The sequence below is a fragment of the Stegodyphus dumicola genome, chromosome 5, assembly GCF_044657685.1.
Source record: "Stegodyphus dumicola isolate Sdum_Otavi_A_Nest chromosome 5, ASM4465768v1".
Lineage (NCBI taxonomy): Eukaryota > Metazoa > Arthropoda > Arachnida > Araneae > Eresidae > Stegodyphus > Stegodyphus dumicola.
Window position 1 is genome coordinate 104,011,903 of NC_140772.1, and position 24,487 is coordinate 104,036,389.

Genomic DNA, 24,487 nt, shown 5'->3' on the forward strand with positions numbered 1-24,487 from the left:
TTTGGTCCAAAGTCGAGGATTTCTACACCACGCCAAACGGGCTTTTCTTGTGTGCAGAGATGAGTGGGACGTAAACAGCAGGTCTTCTAGCAAACAGACGAAATCATAGAGTCCTGTGTTTGCCTTTTCAGGGATCCAATTATCTCCCACTTTATTAGAAACCTACTTAGGCCTAATCTAGTGAATGATTTTTTTGGAAAGTGAGCATTAAAGCAGATGCATTCGCCAACCAAATCACTAGACCTAAAAACTACAGAACACGTCTGCGACGCTACTGGGATGGCAAATGGAGGTAACGTTACTATAGAAGTGAAATCGACTGCTATAGGAACTCATAAACTGCCTCATCTCTAGTGTGAAGTCACGCAGTGAGAGCTATATGACTGTGGGAACAGTTTTCCCTGTTAGCTTCCTTTTTTGTTCCATTTTGTTATCTCTATTTCAGATCTTCTTACGCTAATGAGTCCTATGAACTATAATGAGTGTATACCATAATGTTATACGGTGTATTCAAAAGAAATTATTATTGTATCAAGAAAGCACATTTCCATTCCAAATTATATTAAAAACTGTTCACTGCTTTTAGATATAATCGACAATATGTGAGAATTCTCTAGATTTTTAATTCTTTTAATCCTCTACATTTTATTTAGTGTAGATGAGTGAGAATTCAAAATTAAGGGTTTAGCGTAGATATAAATGCACGCCAGATTAAATGAGAAATCAGTTATAATTAATAAACCATTCTTGGTCATGATTTAGAATTGTATTACACTCAGAATATTGATTTTCCTTTGCTGAGAAATTAGTATATTTTTTATTACCATATTTGCACCAAGAGGCTGTATTTCAAAGCCGCTACGAGGAGCTACTGCGAAACGTCTGAATGATGGTCATTCTGCTTGTTCACTTTACATCGATTCGTGATTACATTAATTTTGAAAGTAAGAGGTCAAATAGTAGAAAAATGTACATTTTATTACCATCTGATTTTTCGCAGTTTTCTCGCTATTAAATATTAAATCATATCTCTTACATTACTAATTTTGAATAAAAATTATGAAGAAAATTATGAAGTATATTTTAGCTGGATGCAATATATTTCGATTGTGCAGTTAGATCTGCTTTCAACGAGATCAATTGATCCATAAAATCTGGTTATGTGCAAACTTTTGAATATGCGAATTTGCTATCACGTGATTTCGTTCCTAGCCTTTCAACCTGCTGCAGGACAAACTTAATCTTTCCAGAGGTCCCGGGGTCACTTTTATCACGTAGGTTTTCATGGGTCAGTGTCTTGTATGAATGCAAATATCTTTAACCACCAGAGATGACTGTGCAAAATAAGCATCAATCACAAGAATGAATGACAACCATTCACAAGGATCATCATTCTTTCCCTCCCTTTTTTTATATTTCTCGGTGTTAAATTTAAATGAAATAAGAATTTTAAACACAATACTACTAACTACCAGTCTTTAAAGTTGGAAATTCATATATTTTACTTCTCAATGATTGACTTTATAAAATTGTTTTCAATGTACGCTGACTTTGATTGTATAAATTCTGAAAGAACGCATCTCAGGCGTAAATCGGGGATTGCATATTGCGAAATTTTCAGAAGTCAATTTCTATTTCAGATATAACCTCAATCTTTATCAGTTGGATAGAAGTTATGAATAAACTTGATTTCGCTTTTCATCGTCGAATATCAGCCGGAGTGAAATTCTTATTATATTGAATTGAAATACAGAACTCGAGGTGACGCAATGACGAATGAGATAATTTTCAATCATTCCTGCAAACTATTAACTACAAATATTTATAAAATTATGACGTTAACAATTAAAATATCAAATTCAGCCATTTTCTTCTGAATATGCTGCTACAATCATGGAAAACAAAAATTGGCTGATGTTACCGCCAGTGGCAGACCTACAGATATCGAGGCCAGAGACAGAAATTTTCCCTCCCTCCCTTATTGGAACGATCACCATACAAAATGTTAATTCAAATATATAACTAACATTTATTTAATTAGAATTATATAGTTAAAACGATTTGAAAAACAAAAATTTTAAGACTAAAGAAAAACACCTCACATTTAGTAAACAAATATAGATTTAAAAAAGCGTATTAAGCTGCCATTTTTCATGACTTAAAAAAAGGATTTTCAACTTTTCTGTGAATAAAAAAAGGCTAAATCTGGTTTTTGTAAGCTTTGAGTTCTGAAATTTTTTTCAAGCTTCATTAAAATTAATGTTTTTAACTATTGCATTTTCAAAGGGAAGGATTGCCAAATGATTAAGTCTTATTTGACTCGCTGCTGATCGAAGATAGCTTTTAATCAACTTCAGTTTTGTAATCCTTCTCTTGCAAGAAGCAATTGATGCACACAGTTTTTAGTGCCAAATACAAGTTAGGGTTTGATTCTTGGAAGTTCATTTCCACAATAAGCCTTAAAATTTTCAGTGCAGACCATCTTTTAGCTTTGTTATTTTTATATATATACATATATGTATGTTCCCACATATAGGTACTTGTACTTAAAAGTATAAGTACCTATATGTGGTAAGTTCTTTGAAGACAGCCCCTAATCAGAGGCCTGGGACAATTGGTGCTCTCGTTCCTCCTCGCGGTGCGCTCCTCGTTGCCACGTAGGCATTTTAGAATCCGAGAATTACTGTGCACAATTAAATATTGTTCGCAACTTTGCCTACGCATTATCAAAAGCATAGCACATGTGATAAGAATGTATTGTGCTTAGTATTGTGCATTTAACTAGTTTAATTAAGTGTTTTTAAGGGATTTAGAAGAACTAAAGTTAAATTATTCTTCCTTAGCAACGTGATTTCTGTGTTCTAGGTTCCGAATCGTTCCATGTCCAAACAGAATTTAGTAGTTAAACAGAATGGATGCTCTTAAAAAGAGTACGTTTTCTCATAACCGATTTTTGAATTTAATCCTGCATTTTACAGGTAATGGCAAAAAATACAAAAATGGATGAAAAAAGTATTCACAGAATACTTATAAAATTTTATTTTAAATTAATCATAAACATAATGACCTAAACAAAATTTTCAGTCATTAATTCTCCATTTAGTTCTTTGTTTTCTTTTTATGCTGTTAGTGATAGTATTGTAACGACTTCCACTACACACGTCGCAGTTCATATCTCATTCAAATGTTTAGTTGAGATGTAGTCATAAAATTACTAGACTGCGTCACATTTAAATATTTCGATCTGAGAAAGCTAAACGTTTGCATTACGTTGCGTAATTCGATTCATTAGTTCCACTTATTTATACATTTTCAAAGGCGGGAGCAGACCACGATAATATTAATGTTATTACATCAAAATGTGTACTTTTGTTAATGATATCTATAAGTTAATTAACAAAAAGTTTTGAATAAAATGATGCCTAGAATTTAAATTTATAATTATTAACATCTGAAAGCTCTTATTTCTGTTCTTATTACGTAAAAATTGCGTCTGCTGTAGTAATATTTATAAGTAGAATGCTCCCCATAAGCTACAATTTGCGATAATATTTATAACTATGAAATGTTGCCAACTCAGACACTATAATAAAAAATTTCTATTTTTTTTTAGCTTGCGTATCACATGGATGTAAAGGATCACATGGATCAAAAAAAATAATAATTTAGTTTCTTTATCTTATAACGTTGCGCGCCTCCAACTTGCACGCAACCAAGAGGTGACTGTGAAAACTTGTATAAAAGATAGAGCCTAGTGAAGGGTTTAAGTCCCTTTTTATTCAACGTAATAAATTACAATTGCGTCCTCTTGACGCTTACAGACTGTGCCAACTTGGCAGTCAAATAAAAATAATAACCTGAAAAGAAAGTAAAGACAAGATTCTAACTACGAGGCTCTCTAAAATAACTAACTCACTGCGTTTTCCAATACCGCTGCTAATTCAGCAGACTTGAAGCTCACTGGAACGATTACCACTACTTCCCGCCAAGCACATAGGCCGCAACGCGGGGTTCTTCAATTCTCGCTAACTACCTCCGCGCTCGCTAAGTAAGAATCTCTCTCACCGAACTTGTTTCCTCTCTATTTAAATCAGAATACTTCCGCTGATAATTTGAATCCTTGCGCGTTCTACTAAAATTTACATATTCTGGCATTGGCAGTTCCAGGGGAAAGTAAGGCTTGACAGGAAAGATAGTTTAAACTTAAAATAAATGTTAGTTAAAATAAATATAAACCCTACATTTCCCGCTGCCAGAATTTGGAAAACTTGGAAGCAGGTCCTACAAACGACCTGTTGTAAGTTTCTCTAATTCTGAACTAACTGGCGAGAACCTCGTTTACACACACAAAAAAAAAAAAAAAAAAAAAAAAAAATCTTATATAACAATTATACTAAAATTCTGTTGCTCGTTACAAAGCTTTCTTCTTACAGCAACTTTTCCTGGACTTCATCAATCAATCTTGGTCTTTCCTTCCAGCATCTGGAAGGAATAAGTATCAGTATCTTTCTACATACATTATAATTTACACTTTCTTGACACAATAAATTTTTGTTTCTAAACGATTCGTTTTTCTTAGTTATTGCTTACTTCACATTCATTCAATTTTTCAAGCATTAATTTAACTTTACCCTGGCTCTCCACCGTGTGTGGTGTCAAACGGGAATATTCGTGTTTTAGTCTTACAACACTTCCCCTAACCACCATGATTTGTTAGAATTCAACGACCAAATAGACACACCTTACTCGACATTCTACAACTCAATGAGCTACTTTAATATTCTTAAAAATTCAAATGTAGGTGGAGAACCCTACAAAACACATTCATTCTAACTTCCCCCTCATTCATCTTTAAACATGCAGGCTTTCGCTCTAAAGCATGACTTTACAGTTTAATACTTAAATTTTGACTTCATTGCTTTTAAGCATTCACTTTTAGCATCTACAATTTTATGCTTCTAGACTAAATTCTACTTTTACATAACCTTCAAGTATTTACATACATTTACAAAATTTTAATACATATGCTTTTTACAATTTACCATAAAATGAATAAGAGAAAATAAATTTTTACTTTACTCATTCTTCGCCAAGCTGGCGGCACTGAAAGTAAAATTCTTATTAATACAAGAATACGAAGTTATTTTTATCTTCGGCCAAATTTTGGCTTTAACATAACAGAATTAATCTTTCGACCAACAGAAAATGCTTGTTTTTAGCTTTTACACTTAAAGAAAATAATACTTTTGCCTTAGCTAAATAAAGTAAAACAAAACTAAGTCTCAACCGAGACATATTGACTTTCATCAAAACATAGAACTTCGTACTTATGCATAACATTTCGGAACAAAAGAGAAAAAAAAAATATAGAAGGTTTCAACTTATCTTTGAGTTTTCGATGCTTGAAACTCCGTCATCCGTTTTTGGCAAAATTGATCCCAAGTTAGAGGTTTCATGGATGTCAATCTTCTCCTTATTGATCTCCGAGTGTCGTCCCCGTTGCTTTTTCTTTTGCGTCCTCTACATGCTGGCCTCTTGACAGAGTAATCGTCTGGTTGTTGGCCTTTCTGTTTCTGCCTGGGACGGCTGGTCTTGACGTCCTCCGGTCTGGAGTCCTTCTTGAATTTCTTCTGTTCCTCGTATTTTTGTGCCTCCTGTTGGCGTTTCAGTTTCCGGAACGGCGGCCTTGCTGGCACCTGACTCTGTGGCCGTGTGCGCGTTCTCCTTGATGTGTAATTTCTCCTGCTATCCTTTGTAGGTGGTGTTTTTCTCTTTACCACGGTTTCTTTACCCGGTTCATCTGTATTTTTGTTTTTCTTAAACGCCGGAGTTTGAAAATTATTTTTTCTTTTTGATACCGACGTCCGGGTTGTAGAAGTGTTAGGTCTCTCTTCAGTTCTCTGTTTCTTGGGTGGTGGAATAGTTGTTGTAGTCTCTGGACCTTGTCCTTCGTTTAGACTTGAGTCCTGCAAGAAACTTTTAAGGATTTCAAAATCATTTGGATTATAGTATTTTTTCACCTGGTCGGGACTTGCTTTACAGATTTCCCCTCTCTCGTTCTTAAGATATAAGACTACTCCTTTGATTTCCTGAATTACATAGGGGCCTTCAAACTTTGGAGCTAGCTTTGCCATAAAATTGTCTGGGGCACTTGATAAAGAAAATTTTCGCTTCAATACTTTATCCCCAACTTTAAAATCTGCTTCACGGCGTTTTCTATCATAATAAAGTTTCTGCCTATTTCTTGCCGTATCCGAGGTTTTAAGCGCCTGATCAATCAACTTTTGCACATCTTGTTGTTTAAACTCCTGCTCTCTTTGTTGCACAAAGAATAATTTATCTAAAGGCGTAATTAACTTTCTGCCTAAAAATAATTCTGCTGGAGTTTTTCCCGTAGTATCATGATTTGCCGTTCTTAAAGCATAAGCTAATTCATTTATGTAGCCATCCCAGCGCTTGTGATGTGTGCTCACGTAACTGCGAATTATTTTTACTATATTTTTATTAACTCTTTCTGCTATGTTAGCCTGTGGTCTATACGGAACCATTTTGATATGGCGTATGGCAAGTCCATTGCATATGTTTTCAAATATTTGACTAATGAATTGTTTTCCGTTATCGCTAATGACTTTTATCGGTGCACCGTATTTTAAAATGTATCTGTGTAAGAATGCATCTGCGACTGTTTTGGCTGACGCGCGTTTAAGTGGAACAATTTCTATCCATTTTGAAAAATGATCTACTATTACTAAAAGAAAACGATTTTTATTTAACTCGCTCTGGGGGAAGGGACCAAGGAGATCTATGCCTAAAATTTCATTCGGAAATGTAGCGCGAATGCTATTTAAGTACCCGGCCGGGCTGTAATTACTATCATTTATTAACTGACATTGATTGCAGGACCTGACATACGCCGTTACTATTTTGTATAATTGCGGGAAATATACCGCCTCGCGTACCCTTTTTAAAGTCTTTCTGACCCCTAGGTGGCCCGCTGTTTTTTTTTCGTGCAACTCCTTCAAAATGCTTAATCGAAGCGAGGCTGGGATGACTGGCTTATACTCAAGATTTTCGTTTGTTGTTTTCGTATAGAATAATAAATTATCTATTATTTCATAGTTTTTTGCTCTATTTCTTATCGCATCGATATCTGTATGCTCAAAGCTTTCGGGGTCTTTCAAATAAGCATAGATATTTCCAAATTCAGGATCAGCTTTCAGTTCAGTAATAACCGTATCCCTAGAATCTAAAATTTTTGAAGTCAACACAGCGCATTTAAGTTCATTACCTTCATCGTCCAGTTTTATACGAGAAAGTGCGTCAGCTACATTGTTTTCCTTACCCGGTTTATATTTTATTGTGATATTATATTCTTGGAGTTTTAAAGCCCATCTTATTAACCTGGGCGTTAGGTTTTTTCCCGAGTAAAGTCTACCAACAGCCGCATGATCCGAAAAGACTGTTACTGGCGATTTGCCGAAATAAACTCGAAATTTGTGTACAGCCATTAATACGGCTAATGTTTCTCTTTCTGTAGCTGTATAATTCCTTTGTGTCTGATTCAACGTTTTACTAAAAAATGCCAGCGGATGGTTATTTTGCATAAGAACCGCACCCACCGCATAGTCTGACGCATCTGCTGCAATTTCCAGGTTTTCGTCCCCCTCAGGGAATTTTAAAACAGGGGCATTAATAAGCGCTTCTTTTAATCTTTCAAAAGCTGTGTTAGCTTCCGCTGTCCACGTAAACTTACTCTTTTTTCTTTTGATTACTAAGAGTGGTTCAACAATATTAGCGAAATCTTTTATGAAAGATCGATAGTAAGAACATAATCCAAGGAAAGAAGAAAGTTTCTTGGCGGTGTTTGGCGGTGGGAAATTCTTAATAGCTTTTATTTTTGAATCTTGCGTTTCTATACCCTTTTGCGAAATTTTATAACCGAGATATTTAAGTTCTTTAGTTGCGAACTTGCATTTTGAGGCGTTAATTGTAAGACCGGCCTCTTTTAATAATTTAAAAACTTGTTCGAGGTCATTAATGTGTTGTTCCAACGTACTACTCGTTATAATAAGTTGATTTTCCTAGGACAGGCTTTAGAACAATGTCCATAGCTCTCTGGAATGTTGATGGGGCCCCACACAACCCAAAGGGCATGCGTAAAAATGCATAAGTGCCCGATTTTGTTATAAACGCGGTTTTGTGTATATCTTCGGGTCTCATAGCTATTTGATAGTAGCCAGACGTTAAGTCCAAAGTAGACATATATCTTGTCGATTTGATCTGTCTAATGATCTCGTCTATAACCGGCAAAGGGTAAACTGGAAATTTAGTAATGCTATTTAGTTTTCTGTAATCAATAGCAAACCTCCAAGCCCTTTTATCCGAAGGAGGAAACTCGTTCTTTTTCCTACATAGTACGACTGGACTCGCGTACTCACTATTTATGGGCGTTATTATTTTATTCTTTAACATCTCCTGAATATGTTCTTCGATGATTAGGTCTTTTTGTTTATCATAACGATACGGTTTAGTCCTACAAGGTTTTTCGGCATTTAATTGAATCTTGTGAGTCACGATTTGGCAGTTTCCTGGTTTTTCTGAAAACAAATGAGAAAAATTACTCACCACTTGCTGTATTGCTTTACTTTCCTGGTCATTCAGATGGCTAAGGTCCACTTCAGGTGTCTCCACAGGTTCCACCACCCTCTCGTCCATCTCCAACACCACGGAACTATCTTGAAAATTTAATTTGGCCCTCGCGGCCCTTAAAAAGTCCATACCTAAAATAAGAGAGTGTTGGAGGTCTTTCACCACAAAAATTAATACTTTGAGATTTTCCTCTTTTACCTGTAAGTTTAATGATAATTTCCCGATGCAGCGACATGTTTTTCCTTGCGCTGCTATAATTTCCGTATTTCTGGTTTTAAATAGTCGTATCCTATAAAAATTCTTTTTGAAGAACTTTTCACTCATAAAATTTCCTTCTGCTCCTGTATCTATGAGGGCTTCTACTGGTACATCGCCAACCAGGACTTGTATAATTGGTAGCTGTGAGTTTTTTACGATGACCGTGTTTAAATGTCTATTTGAGGGTTTTTTTAAAACTTCCGGGGTCTGGACCCTCCCTTTCACAGGCCCCTCTAGTTGTTTAAAGCTTTCCTTTCAATCTGTGTCTTCTGGGTACGCGGATGCTTATTTTCAAATTTTCTTTTTGGGCCTTGACCTTCGAGTTTCGATGCGTTAGCTTGATAGTTCTTTCCCCCATATGAGCGATTTCCATTTCTGGTTTCCTCCTTCCTTCGGGTACTTTGAGAATATGTTTCCCCTCTCGCTCTTTCCGCGATTCTGCGATTTTGAAACTTCACCGCCAATTCGAAAAGTTCCTGCAATGTGCTTGGGTTTCTAATTTCAAAGTAGTCTTGGACAGCGGGTAACAATCTTGGTAATATTATTTCAATTATCTCCGCATCGGGTTTTTTCCCATACAGCATATCCGTTAGCTTGATTTTTCGTAAAATAAAGTCCGTCAATTCTGCTGTATCCCGTTGATAGAAACTATATAGTTCGGCTTCCAGCCGTGCGCGATCTTTCACTATGGGGAAGGCCTTTACTAACGATTTTTTGAAATTTTCAAATGTATACGTCGGGCTTCCAAATTCACCTAGAAGAAATTTTCCTATGTTTTTCCACCATAGCGCGGCCTGTCCTCTTAGTGCTGATGTGGCGATGGCAACTTTTTGTCTTTCAGGCACAGGGTAGAGCTGAAAGTGGTTTTCTAGACCTTCGAGAAATACCGCCACCGAATTTTTTCCGTCGAAATAGACGTTTGGCTTGATTGATGCTCTCAAAGTCTGGACCAGGTATCCAAATCCTTCTAACTGAGTTGTCATTTCTTGGTGTTGTCCAGCGGCTTCCATCCAGTTTTCGGCCATTTCAGTTCGATAAGTGTTCGGGCGCCAATATAACGTTGCGCGCCTCCAACTTGCACGCAACCAAGAGGTGACTGTGAAAACTTGTATAAAAGATAGAGCCTAGTGAAGGGTTTAAGTCCCTTTTTATTCAACGTAATAAATTACAATTGCGTCCTCTTGACGCTTACAGACTGTGCCAACTTGGCAGTCAAATAAAAATAATAACCTGAAAAGAAAGTAAAGACAAGATTCTAACTACGAGGCTCTCTAAAATAACTAACTCACTGCGTTTTCCAATACCGCTGCTAATTCAGCAGACTTGAAGCTCACTGGAACGATTACCACTACTTCCCGCCAAGCACATAGGCCGCAACGCGGGGTTCTTCAATTCTCGCTAACTACCTCCGCGCTCGCTAAGTAAGAATCTCTCTCACCGAACTTGTTTCCTCTCTATTTAAATCAGAATACTTCCGCTGATAATTTGAATCCTTGCGCGTTCTACTAAAATTTACATATTCTGGCATTGGCAGTTCCAGGGGAAAGTAAGGCTTGACAGGAAAGATAGTTTAAACTTAAAATAAATGTTAGTTAAAATAAATATAAACCCTACAATCTGACACGTAAATGTTGCGAAAATTCAAGATTTTATCAACCTCCAGATATTGGCTGGTATCTGAAAACATAATTGCATGTATTTCTTTTTTTATTTTCACGTATTATAATTTTATAATAAAGTTTCCTTTCATGAAGAAATTGAATAAAATAAACTACATATTCTGGATACTCCATACGTACAAACGTCGTGCAGGTAGTCGTACAGTCGTCAAAAGGTAAAATTTTCTTTATAAATAAATATAATAAAACATCGAAAAAGGCAAAGTTCTTTTTCCAGCTTACATGTAAGAAGAAAAAGCGGACAGGCAACAGCTGTTTCATATAAAAATGTCTCATTCAACACGTATAAGTAAAGTATTTTTTCTCTCTCTCTACAAGCATTATATGGCAATATAATATTATATAAGATAATACGAGATTACAGATATGTCTTATGAATATGTAATTGCAGTAGCGGTATTTGGCCTAAAATTAGAGAGCAAACAAACCTGTAACTGAAGTAGTGTTGAGCTATCAGGAACAAATTTATTATTTATAGATTTCATAAAAATTAAATACTGTTTAATATATTTATTTAACAATCAAGGAAATACAATTATTCGTGTACAAAAATACAAAGATGCGAGAACATCGATTCCTGACGCTGTGTTCATTTGAGTGCAAACCGACATTTTCCACAGCTGCGCAAACATAGCCTGTCTCAGCATCATTAAAGGTAACTATTGAGTAAACACGTGAAATGCAAGATAACTTGCAGAAAAGAGGCACACTTGGATGCGGAAGGAAATAAGACTAATTTCGAGTATCCTTTCTAAGAAGTCTGTCGGATTTGAATGCTCATGCATGGATCTTAAGGATTATAATAAGACGATTAGAAGGATTTCTTTTGTCTGGCTTGAGGAAATCTAGGAACTCGTCCTTGAGAAAACACGAATGCCATTTTTACGGATTATGAGAGAGAAAATGCTTCTAAAACTTGCTACTTATCAACTAGCCAGTCGTATCTATTTACAAATATGCACATATTTCTTTTTTATATTTTGTGACAATTTAACACCAACTGATAGGCGGAAATATGCAGTTATGTGAATGTTTTTCTCAAACAAACATACATAACTGCTTGACTTCAAGTTTAGGGCAGATTTCCTGTTTCATGCTTTGAGAAAATTTTTAAAAAATTTTAACTTAGTGTGTTATGAGTGCTGTAAAAAATTAGCTGTAGCTGAAACTGAAAATTAATCTTGCAGTTTATTAATAAATAACTTAATTACATTCCAATTATATGTATAAAATGTCGAAATTTTAACAAATGGCATTCAATGTGGCATAGAAAATATACTATAAATAATCTCAAAATTTTATATTTAAATTATTTTTGCAGAAGGGGGAATATAAAAGGACTTAATCGTTTTTGGTTTGCCTTGGCAAATGTTTTCAAATTCCATTCGGCCCCCAGGGCCTCAAAGTTATCCACCAGGCGCCGAACGTTGATAGTTAGAAATCAGGTTTCGAATCCCAGCGAATAGCCTGATTATATAGCTGTTTTTATGTTTTCCTGATATGTAACATGGATATGTAAGAATTATCGTAATATATTCTCTATGAAGGTATCATTCCCCTTAGCAGATAGCCATTGTGTGCTTTGACATATTCAAATGAACAAACATTCCAAACACATGTGATATAAAACCTTAGTCTTTTTTTATTTTAAGTTAGGTTATTTGAATGTGGCAAAGTTCACAAGAGCTATCTACTTAATTGAAGAGATGCCTTCGTGGAGGACTTTCTGAGGGAAACTAGCTCGTATTCACCATACACAAGCGAAAAGCAACCATGCAGCTAAACGTTTTGCCTGGCTCGAACTTGGGGTCGAACTACCAGTACTCTTAGCCACTCATTAGCATAATCTTTAAACACTCGCATAAATTACAAAAGATTCTATTGCTGATATTCTAATATTCTCAGTCAAAATGATTCAAAGAAAAACTATATTAAATAAATGTTTTTACTAAATACACTGCTTTTAATTGACTAATAATTTAAGAAAAAGTCAGTTGTCCTCGTATAACTTAATTCTGCTTTATTTACATCCAGTTTGTAAAAATTATTTATTTACCTAATTTTTCCTGCTCTAAAATGATTTTCTGGGATCATAATTTAACTTAGCAAACAATTATACTCAATAATAAGTTTATTAAAATAACAACGGCTTTTATGTAGTTTTATATTAATTATAGTAATTCTTGAAAACAATTTGACTTTTTTATCTTTCAGTAGTGGGCATAAATAATATCAACAATATTTATTCTTTCTTTGCTGTAGAATACAATACTTTTGGAAAACCCATTTGCTTCAGAAGAAATAATTTTCCGTACATTGTTTCCGAAATTCCCACAAAGCATTTTTCATTTTTTATCTTTCGAGTATGAAAGATATCGACTATTTTTAGTCTTTTATCACTATATATCAATTTTAGAAGAACCAGTCAACTTTAGAAAGGAAAAAATAGTTTCATATTAACGCTTACAATTATTTCATTTAGATTCGAAATATTAAGGCAAAAATAGCAAACGAGTGAAGTAAACTTGACATCTGATGTAATGGAGATCAACGAATGTTTAATTTAAAACATCCTGTAGTAATGCAAATTATAATTGGTTAAAACAATTTTTTAATCAGTTATGTAGGGTCTGTTAGGATTTTGAACGTTATTTATGACTGCGGAATGATCTAAAAGAAACTCCGATTTATGAACATACAAGTCAGAAATTTTTAGATAGTACTTTAAAATTAATCATATGTGAGAAACCTCGCAGTAGAAATTTTAAAAAAAAGGAAACCTGTTTTCTGAATTACCCACATATCTATGGGTCAAGTTTAACAAATTCAAACGAAACGCATTTGTAAATAAAGGGAATATCACAAATTCCATTTCTATTACTCATATGAACTCGATGACGTAATTTTTTTACATCAATCATGTTTCTCTGGCAATGCCCTGAGAATACCTTAATAATGAAATCAAACATTGCGGTGTTTATATCTTTAAATAAACATCCCAAAGAAAACTCTGCAAACATTTCTTTTTCTCACCGGTCCAAACGGACATTACCAAACGCAACGCGTGGGTCAGGTGATGGGGATCTACCTTAGAAACGAGAAATCCTGAGGAATTTGACCCACAGTACCGTTTTGCTTTTTCTCAACCTCCTCTTGGAAGCATGGAGTCCACAAATGCTTCCTTTCATCGAAGCGTGTGAGAATTTCTTTGCGGGTGACGATGATGATTGCGAAAACCGCCCTTAATGATAGTGTGGTAGGGGCACAAAAACAAACTGTGCTAATGAGCGTGTTTCGAGCCAGACATTTCAGTATCGTTCATGAATGATATTTAACTAGAAAAGCAATATCCTTTTGTCAATGGGAATTCGGCCACGTTTCAGCATTTAAAGGGAAACGGATATCCATTATGAATGTAAATAATAATGATCAGAGATTTGTTGAATGGTTTCAATTTAATAGAGTGCTGCATTCCGTACAAGTTTCCGTTTAATAAGAAACCCAGTTGTTCAATAAGCAAAACCCATTAGGTCTTTTACGAAGTTAATCTGATTTGGAAACGTTACCTTTCGCATTTACCGAAAACGCACCAAAGCAACAAATTGTGAAAAGTTAAAATTTTTATCGTAATTGAAGAAATAATGCATAAGAACCAGAATAAAAGTAGAAGTTGTGATCTTTTTCAATTCTTTTGCTTTGTTTTATCCGCAGTCAAGCGTGCGTGCAATTTATTTTGCTCGGGACATCCTAAAATTAAATTTTCCGAAATCGAGTAATTGTATAAATTTTTATATTTCCAGTAATTATGAAAATTTTAAAGAATACCTATAAGGAAATTTAAGAAGATTTTAATTAAAGACTAATTTTTGAAATGAGGATTTTATTATTATATTATTCATATATATTTTTAAATAAACAAAACAAAGCTAAAAATTATGAACGTATATGTATATGTTACTTTTTAAATCACCGAGCGTTTTACAATTATGTGCAATGTACTTAAATCATTAAAAAACGAAATTGAAGATGTCCGTCTGAAAGACAAAAAGTAGTAATCTAAAACTATCTCTCACGAAAGGCAGTCTAAAACTGACGATTAATTAAGTTAAAGATCTTCTGTCGTAAGACTGGCAACTCTCAGAACTAGCAGTCTGATAGGCAGTAGAAGTGATTGCTATTGTGATAGCGTAGCGTAGCATCTGGAAATTTTAATCTACAGGCACTTTTAATGTTAAAAATTAAAGGAATAATATAAAATGTTTAACTTTTATTAAACATTTAAATATTAGCAATGGTAGTTCTTTAATCCCTGCGGAAGCTATAGGACTGACTTCTGCAAATATAAAAAGTTTTAGTTTCAAAGTTTGCCTTGAATACCTTTGGAAAGTTCAGTGGGTTGAAAGACATCACACACTTATACAAAAGTGTGAGAACTGGAATTTAATCGAATATACAACAAATCCTATCTCCGGCGGCAAAGAGAAGAAAGAATAAGAAGTAGATAGCATACACGTCGCAACTAGTGCTAACCGCCAACAACATATGAAGAAATTCCTGATATTCTTTGGCGATTGTTCTTCTGCACTACATCATGGAATTGTAACGGAACTGTTTGAGCTGATGGCCGCAGATGCATCTCAGGCCCAGATTTCAGCGAGTGGGTTATCGACGGACATCAGCCAACGCATCAAAGGTTTTTCTTTCCCGTCTATTTCTCATCAAGCAGAACAGTGACCTAAGATGAATCCAGCCTAGCATAGAATCTGTGGGATCGGAATCCTTAATGGCCTCATCTGAAGAATAATTTCCGGATCCTATATTTAAGCTAGATACAGAAGTTGTGTCTCTGACAATCTTTAGGTCACTTGGATATGCTAATTTGCTTCTTTTGACCAAACAAGCATGAAATACATAGGGAACTAGCTTCTCAGATGTGAATTAAATGATTTACACGATCTAAAAATAATTCATTCTCAAAACTTGCATAAATTTGAAGCTTTGCAAAGTTGCATTATCATAATAGATAAAATTTAAGTTCTAAACACTAGCTTTACGTTCACCTTTGCATTTTATGTAAACAGAAATCCGTTAACAAGTGTGGGAAAATAATGAAATTTTCCAGCAATAGAACAAAAATTTGTTTGGATGGTGGAAACTGTAAAAGCAGAATGGAAGCATGGAAACATGGCAGTAATAAAGCCGGTTGCCGGCCCCGAGTACTAATCTTGAATAAGGCATAGATGTCCACAATGGTGTCTTTGCGGCAAGGAGGTACTTAAAATACTGTTAAGCCGAAAGTTTTCTCGAGAGACTGATAAAAGGAGAAGAAGAGGAAGGGTTTGGAATGCATCCTCCGGGAGATTCTTCTTCAAAACTGGGAGAGCAAATTCGTATCATCACTTTTAATTCTTATTGTCATCTGTAAGGTGCCCAAAACCTAAGCCAACGATAAACGCATTCTTTTTGCCTCTTGATCACAAAACATTTCATGAACTTGATTTGATGTTATCAATCCTACAGGTGAGATAAGTCGCAAAAAAATTTGTAAAAAATTACTTACATTTGTATCTCTTTAGAGGACATGAAAATTAAGCTGGATTATTTAACAACGCTAGGTAAAACTATTGTTATCTGCTTAGGGAAAGGAGTGTCTTGAGGGAAAATTTTGGTGATTTCTGCTGCTAAAAGTATTGCCTGTATGAAATTTTTGTGATGTTTCCGTATGTTTTACATTACTGTTATATATCTGCCAAACACTGTAACTGTCCGTCCCTTCATAGGAGGCAACGGTGGCCTCCTTTTAGATGTTTCCATAATGAAATGACAACCCCTTCCGGCTACCTTGTAGTGGTGAAAGGCTAATGGCTATTAAATAAGCGCTCAGCCATTTAAAAAAATGAAAAAAAAAAACTTAACCTATCCGATATTATGAATACTTTAACTTAGGATATCGAAATACTGCAACCCAAAATTTTAAAATACGAGTCAGAAAGATGGAGCCATGGAGAATTTTGGATTAATCAGAAAATCAAATCAAATTAATAACTTTTATGCTGCATAATAGCAAACAAAAAAAAAAAAAAGTACAACATAAACATTAGTAGAATTCTGTTCATATTATGTTTTGTAGTCGGCATCGAAATGTAATAAATAATCGATGCTAAAACTATCCTTTTAATATTTAGAGTCATTAGGTTAATTGGAAGCAGAAAAGATGAAAAATATGCAACCGCCTTCGCCGGGAATCGAACCACTGACCTGTGGAATACCGGCCCAGCGTGCTACCGTTACACTACGAAGGAACGCTAGGGAAGTGGGAGAAATATTTTATAAATAATTGATACCGATGTGTACTGCTATGTTTATCGCAACATTCCATCTCTTTCTTTCACTGGATACAGTCCAACCAACCAAAACGATTCTATCGTATCTGTTTTCGCTTCGTTGATTATACATTTTATATTCGTCTGATTATTTTTTCTTCTCTAAGATATTCTCTGACCGAGTTATCTCATAATATGTAATTAATCTATTGCTTTATAAGATGACTGATAGTACAGTAAGGCTTCAGATGAGCTAAATTAATATTATATATTCCGACTTATTTATTTTATTGATTTCTGTCAGCTTATCAGAATGTTATCGATTAATTCTGAATCAAACTTCTTTAAAAAATTTTCAGCTGTGTTCCTAATTTTTAATCTGGAACTGGAAAGCCATCTATCTTAAAGGAAAAAAATGAGAAACACATTTTAAGAACTGAGAAAAATATTTTAATGTTAGGAATTGAATGAACCAGTTATTTCTGTTTGTTCTCTTTATCGTTACGAATGTTTTTTCTCTTTATCGTTATATTTATGCAAAAGGGGGGAAAATAGGACAAATCATCAGTTTAAGACATATCTTTATCTAAAGGAAATATTATTTCAGCCAAAATAAGACAATTTTATTTCAACCGCAGTTTTATTATTCTTTGAAAGTGTGTCATTTTTGTCCTTTCATTAAAATGAGTATCTAAAGAATTAGCATTATAGAGAAGAGTAGTATTCTCTTTCAATATTAGGCGGTAGAATCACGATTTGGGCGTTATTTACGTGGTAAGAAATAAAGGCGTAGAATGTTAGCATTCTAGTCATATACATTTAAAGAGAGCTGTATGCCTGTGAAATAATTGTCACTTAGATACTCAAGTTGAAGTAAGGAGAAATTAAAAATATTCCTTCAATGAGCTGTTGTGACGTAGAAATCTGCATATCATTTGGTTACGCCCCATCTCAAGCTTTCCCAGATGAAACTTTAAAACAAAAAAATGTCCCTTTTCTAGATGGAATGAATTAAAAGAGTTTCATTCGAGGTCAACATTAGATCCGAAATTGTAATCGGAGACTGCATAACTGTGAAATATGAATGAAATGATATCCAATTGACGTCCCGCTTCTTAAAGTTCGTGTTCAGACAATGTTTGGATACAACATTTATCTAACATAATGCCGCTATCGAAAACATTAAACATAAAAAAAAAATATTTAATTAGAATTAAGTGTTGGTTTTACAAGAATCGATTTATAAAGAAAAATTGAAACTTAAATGTTTTGGAAATTTCACGCCTTAAATGAAAGCAAAAATTAAAAACTTCTGATGATTGGATTAAAATTAGAATTTTAAAATATACTACTCTAAAGGCTGATGAAAATCATAAATGATGCTGTTATCTCATTTTTAAGATTCCTTATTTTAGAAACTAATTCTTTGAATATGTAGATTTCATTTTGGAGGAGAGTATTGAGCAGTATTTAAAGAAATAAATTCTTTCATATCCCTTTTCTGCAAACAAAGCTACAGCGTGACATTCAAACAGAAGGTATGCCCTCCATTTCCATCTGAAGTTAATGTTTTCGGTTCATTCTGAAAGGCCTTCAAATTCTTCCAAAGCATACAATGAGAGAATTTTCCATTAATAAACATATGATGGTTAATAAGTAGTACATGTTTAAACATAGTTTTTAACAATGACGTCCTCTAACTTTTTTTTCTGCTAATTCTTTGTTAAAGGAAACAAAGAGCTTTTTTATGATGTGAAAGCAAAGCTTGGTTATCTGAAGACTAGATTCGACTTCCAAAGGACCAAAATGAATTTTTAAAGATGCATCTCTCTTTAACTTCTAACACCTCAACAGCTCCGCATAAAAACATTCTTCACTCTTCTATTGAATGATTTTTGCCTTCCCAACAACACTTTTAAGGGGACAGTGGACGATGATTTTAGCAAAAATCGACCAAAAATTGGGAAATAAAAATTTCATATGATAATATTCTTCGGTTTTAACTCTATCATCTACAAAAAACCGCTTTTATGTAAAATTATTTTTAAAGAAGTTATTAAGTGTTTGAATACGCTTGTTTACCTTTTTTGTGAAAGGTAAACAAACATTTGAGAAACATTATTTTAATTTCCGTTACACTATTTTTACTGTTATTAAGATATAAATGTGTAAAGTTATGAAGACTGCAATTTATGCAAGTTCGTTTCACGGATGAGTTACCCAGACATTATAAATGCCGAACAGATGTCATATAATTTTTTTTTGAAAGTGTAGCATTGCTAAAAATATGAAACCTAAATCTCATTCAATGATGAAAAACAAATCAACAGTAAATATTTTATCCAAAATATTGCCAGTGTATCAATGACTAGCCAGTAATCAGCTTTTAACATGATCCATATCTGAAAAAATACAAAACACTAACGAGAGTTCACATAGTGACATTTGGAGGAACTGCCAGTATTGTATACATTTGTATTGAAAACAGACTCGAAATAGCTGTTATCACAGCCATTAGTGACTTCAATTTTGAGCGTTTAAATACTTTAGGTATGGAACATAAAGATATAAATTCATGTTCAATATCTATTGGACAGAGGCAAGATAAACGTCGTATACATGAAAGCAAAAAGAGGGGTTCGACTGGATACAAGAAAAGAAGAATTACCAAAAAAACTATGTAAGGTAGGTAAACATAATGAAAACGTAAATGAGGAAGGGGAAACATATGGTGCAGGACGTTTTTAAAGTGATTCTTAGTTTAAAAAAAAAAGTATTTGGATGAATTTACTGAAAGTGTTCGAGAAACTTTTTTAAATAATATTAAGTATTTCTTACCTTTCTACAATTTTATTAATAAAAACATTATTTATACATATGTAAAATAATGTTAAAATATTTTATATTAAATAAAATCATATATTAGGACATGTTAAGAAGTAAATATTATAGGTAAGCGTAAAAATATTCTTAAAATGTATTTTTCTCATAGGGAAATTTTCGCGATTATTACATCTTCAAAATGCTCCATGCGCTTTATTTTATGTTCAAAATGACTGTAATTTGTAATTTAGATTCCCATTTATACATGTAACAAAAATTAGCATGCATTTTTGAATGCGAATTCATTAAGGGGATAAAAGTCCAATTAAAGTGTATTAAAGTGGGAAATTTTGTCCAAAATTCAAGTATATGTGAAAGAAATATTAATTAAAAACTAACATTTTATGCAATTCACTAATTGATACTAAGTTGTGTTTGCAATGCATTTTTAATAAAAATAAAGCAAAAATAACAAGAAACAGAAAAAAATTAAGTCGCAAGGAGCATTTTGAAAAAATTAAAAAAATTCAGAAGAAATTTGAAAAAAAAAATTAAATTGCAATGATCCAGAAATTTTTTTCAAAGATATTGATATAATTATAGTAAAATATACATGCATACAAGATTTCATAATTCTATGACAATAATTTAAAAAAAGTATTTGAACGTCCACTGTCCCCTTAAAGGAAGAGGAGAGAAAAATTGTAAATTATACAAAGATGATTCACTTATTGCAAGAATGAACATACCCTGAATTGTCTCTGATAACTCCAATAATTTAAATTGAAAACAATAGCCGCCATTTTTAAAAGAATAAATCGATACATGCTAATGCAGGAAATAAACAGATATCTTTTGCTTTTTATAGCGGAAAAGAATACAAAATTTAACAAAGTTGAACTCGCGTTACAAATTTCACATAAAATGATAACAATTTTTTTTTTCGCTGATCATAATTTTTAAATACACCAAAAAGAGCTCAAAAAGAAAGATTTAGTATGCATTGTTAAAACGAGCAAAGTACAAAGTAATCTGAAGATGTGATAAAATTTAGTTTAGGAGGAGATTTAAGAGTTAGGAATTTATCTCATGACTTCCAAAATAATGAAATGCAGTTGCCTAAATCACTTTTATTTTAAAATATTAACTTTTTTTACGCTTCTTTTCCTAGTTGAGAAATTTAAGTGCTATGAACAGAAGGAAGAATACACGCTTATGCTTACTTTCTGAGGTATCTTTCATGCTATTCAATTAATATGCAGCATGGTTTTGAGAATGAAAATATACATTTTGATATGATTTTAATAATGAACGTTTTGAAAAATGAGCAATTTATGAGCAATGTTTTATCTCTTATTGATGACTAAATTGACCAAATCTTAAAAAATAAGGCTTTTTGTAATATGGTTTATCTTTTTTAACTTCCTTAAACAAATATTCCCAGTTTTATGTAGATGTTTCTCGTTTGCAAATATTATCATGCGCAATATCTTTTTTTATTATTTTTTTAGCGTTCAAATGTATTGCTTCAATAGTATTTTAATCCGCTCCGAGAAATCTTATATGCATTTCTGCCCACTCGGTGATTATTTAATATGATCACATTTAAATTATAAGAACTGTGTATTACAATATTTTCTTCTATATCGTGGAAACTGAAATAACATTAATCAGAGATCTGATATTTCATTTGCTATTTTTATGATTATTGCACACCTAGAAATGCAATATTATTTTTAACCAGTTTGCCAACACATGCTGAGTCATACGAAAAATTCTGAGTCTACATTCATATTTTAACTAGCATTCAATTAATCGTTTTGAAAGAAATTTGGAAAAATAATTATTATAAAAATACGATCAGAATATAATGTTGTAATGCTTTCAGGAGCCTATCTAAACAAACGAATGTTTCATCTTAAAGAAAATTTTGTACTTTTGTAATTTATTTCGCAATATTCTTCATTCTGTAGTCAATCAATTTTACAGTCTTCATTTAGTTCTTTGCTCAGTATCCGTAATTAACTAAGCGCTAAAATACACAAGCTATACAAAATTAGAAAAACGCGCCGTCAAATTTTCTTCCACCTTTATATTTACAGCCTTTCATTTAAAGATTTTACGCCGCTCCTTAAAATCCAAGGTTTTTAGATGTGAAAAATTGTTTTAAATTTTCAGCTGAGTAGGATGTAGTTCAGTTTGTCTAATCAATCAGTTTAGATGATAGAGCTAGTTATCGTGGATTTTTATTCATATTGACAATATTTTTATTCATATTCCAGAAAGATGTTAATAATAAATGAAAAATGTTATTTTTTCAAAATGTTATTTTTTATACATAATATGAGGATGTCTGCGTGTGGAGCTTAAAAAGACCATCATTGAAAAAAATACGATTTCACTTACGATTTGTTGTAATGCTTTCTGAGGAATTTAAACATTCCAGGAAGTTTAATTTATGGTTCTGAAACAAAATTAATATCTGAAGACGAATTTTGAAGCAAAAGGATCTTTTTATGCTGTTAGTACCGTGTATAATTGGCTTTTATTGTTTTTAAGTATGTAATGCTTGCATCCGTTTACCTTATGCCATTGAGAATCTGTGCAAAAACAGAAGAATCGACCTTGATTCTCAACATTCCTTTAAGCTTTAAGATTTTATTGATATTTTATTCAAACATTCACCAGGAATGGTGGCAATTTATTTATTGTTTTTATTAGCTGATACTTTTATTAGTAGAAAATTTTCACTCATAAATCGATTTAATTTATGAATTTCCGACTTTTAAGGAATTCAGATGTCGGAATTTATATAAAATATAGAAAGTATTCTTTAATGGTAAGAAGATATATTTTTATACTAAAATCTTAATTTTAATAACAACTTATGTAACATATGAGTATTTAAGTAATTCTATATTATTTTTATGGAATTTTTAATTCGAACGGTTTGCATAACTCTAAAATACCCAATTTTTATCATTTAAAAATTTACTAAAGTTTAATTAAAAGTACACAATTTTTGTTTAAGTTTGAATGTATCTGTTTAAGTCATCTGCGTGAAAATAAGCAAAAACAGCCTTATCTTTTGCATATTTTTACAGGTAAAAGAAAACAAATTTTCAGAGAAAAAAAATAAAATTTCTCTTCCTCTCAATGGAAAACCAAATCTAAATAAAACTTTCAGAAACTTATGACAAAATAATTAATAATTTTATGTGGAATGTTGTAAACAGAGGAACTGATATACTTCAAAATTTTAGTTCATACTGATATGGCTCTTTGAAGATATATTTGATTGCGATCTGATATTATATTATTTGGTTTTTATTACGTCTATGTTTAACTGCTGTATCAGTATACTATTGAAATAATAATTATTTTTTACCATTTTCATGCATTATATCATTGCAGTGTCTTTAGTATTACTTCAGCTTTGAGAAATCGCACTGTTTTGGCGTTTCCGAATGGAGTAAATAAATAAATATTTAAAAAAATATTAAATGACGCAATATTTAAAAATATTTTTCACTGTATTTCAAAATATTTGGAAATGTAGCAACATAAATTTACCTTAAATTTTTAAATATTATAGATAAAAACACATTCATATTTTGTTGTTGTTATTATTTACTATTATTATTTTTATATCTTTATTATTCTTTCAAAATTATTCATATTACTTCTTTTTAATTTTAGTGCATTTAAAATAATTTTTAAAAGTGTATTTTTTAAAAGTGTATTTTTTATATTTATTTTTTTAACTTTGAAATGGGACAAATGTAACTTATTTTGTGTTTTAATTTTGAAGAAAGAGAAGACAATAAGGGGGATAGGAAAAAGGAATATTAATATATATTTTAATCTATATTAATATTCTTGTTTAGAAAATATATTTACTTACTTAATATTATATATTACTTACTTAGCTTTCCAAGTATAATATATATATATATGTACGTATATAATTAGTAAGATCGTTTGTTTTTCTTACATTAACTGTGCATATTATATACTTTAGTGATATAAAACAGCAGACGATTAGTAACTGTATGAATTAAAAAACTCCAAAATATGTATACTTAATTGAAGTTTCAGTATATTTAAAGACAAGCAATTATTACATTTTATATGCCATACATTCTTTACGAGTATTTTTCGGTGGAAATATATACAGTTAAAATCTTCAGATAAAACAAGCCATCCAAATTAATGCTTAACGTAATTCTTAGAGTAGATGATTACATTTGTTTAAAATATGATGACAACTTGATGGAAACTTCATAATAACTACATTGTAGTGCCTTCTGAGACTCGGATATGTTTTTTAGTTTATCAAATGGGATAAAGCAAATTTATACTATTTATTATTCATGCTCCCATTAAATTTAATTCGAAATCAAAATGAGTTAAATTACAACACTGCCCTTCAGAACTATTTTTGGTATATCCTATACATTTAAAGCTTCGTAATAAAAGAAAGCGGAAACTTTTACACAATTCATGGAAACATACATTCTGTTTTTATTTAGTTTGCTATTTCTTAAGCTATTATTTTATAGATAATACTTATGAACTTATGGCTGGAGCAAGTCGCAGCAAGAAGTAAATCATTAATTAAAAGAAAAAAGTAAACATAACCTGTGTCTTAAGATGAAGGAAAGTCTAAACGTTCGGGTAAGAGGGACCATCCATTTCATACATCTGCCACTAGGTTATGCATTTTATACACCACTTCTCCTAAAGTACTCAGAA

The 24,487-nt window shown here is 32.5% G+C and overlaps 1 protein-coding gene across 4 annotated transcripts in view; it reads right to left on the bottom strand.

Moving 5' to 3' along the window:
- The window catches only part of LOC118196536 (uncharacterized), a 248,138-nt gene that overhangs the window by 102,533 nt on the left and 121,118 nt on the right, over window positions 1-24,487 (bottom strand). The gene's annotated exons all lie outside the window — the stretch shown is intronic.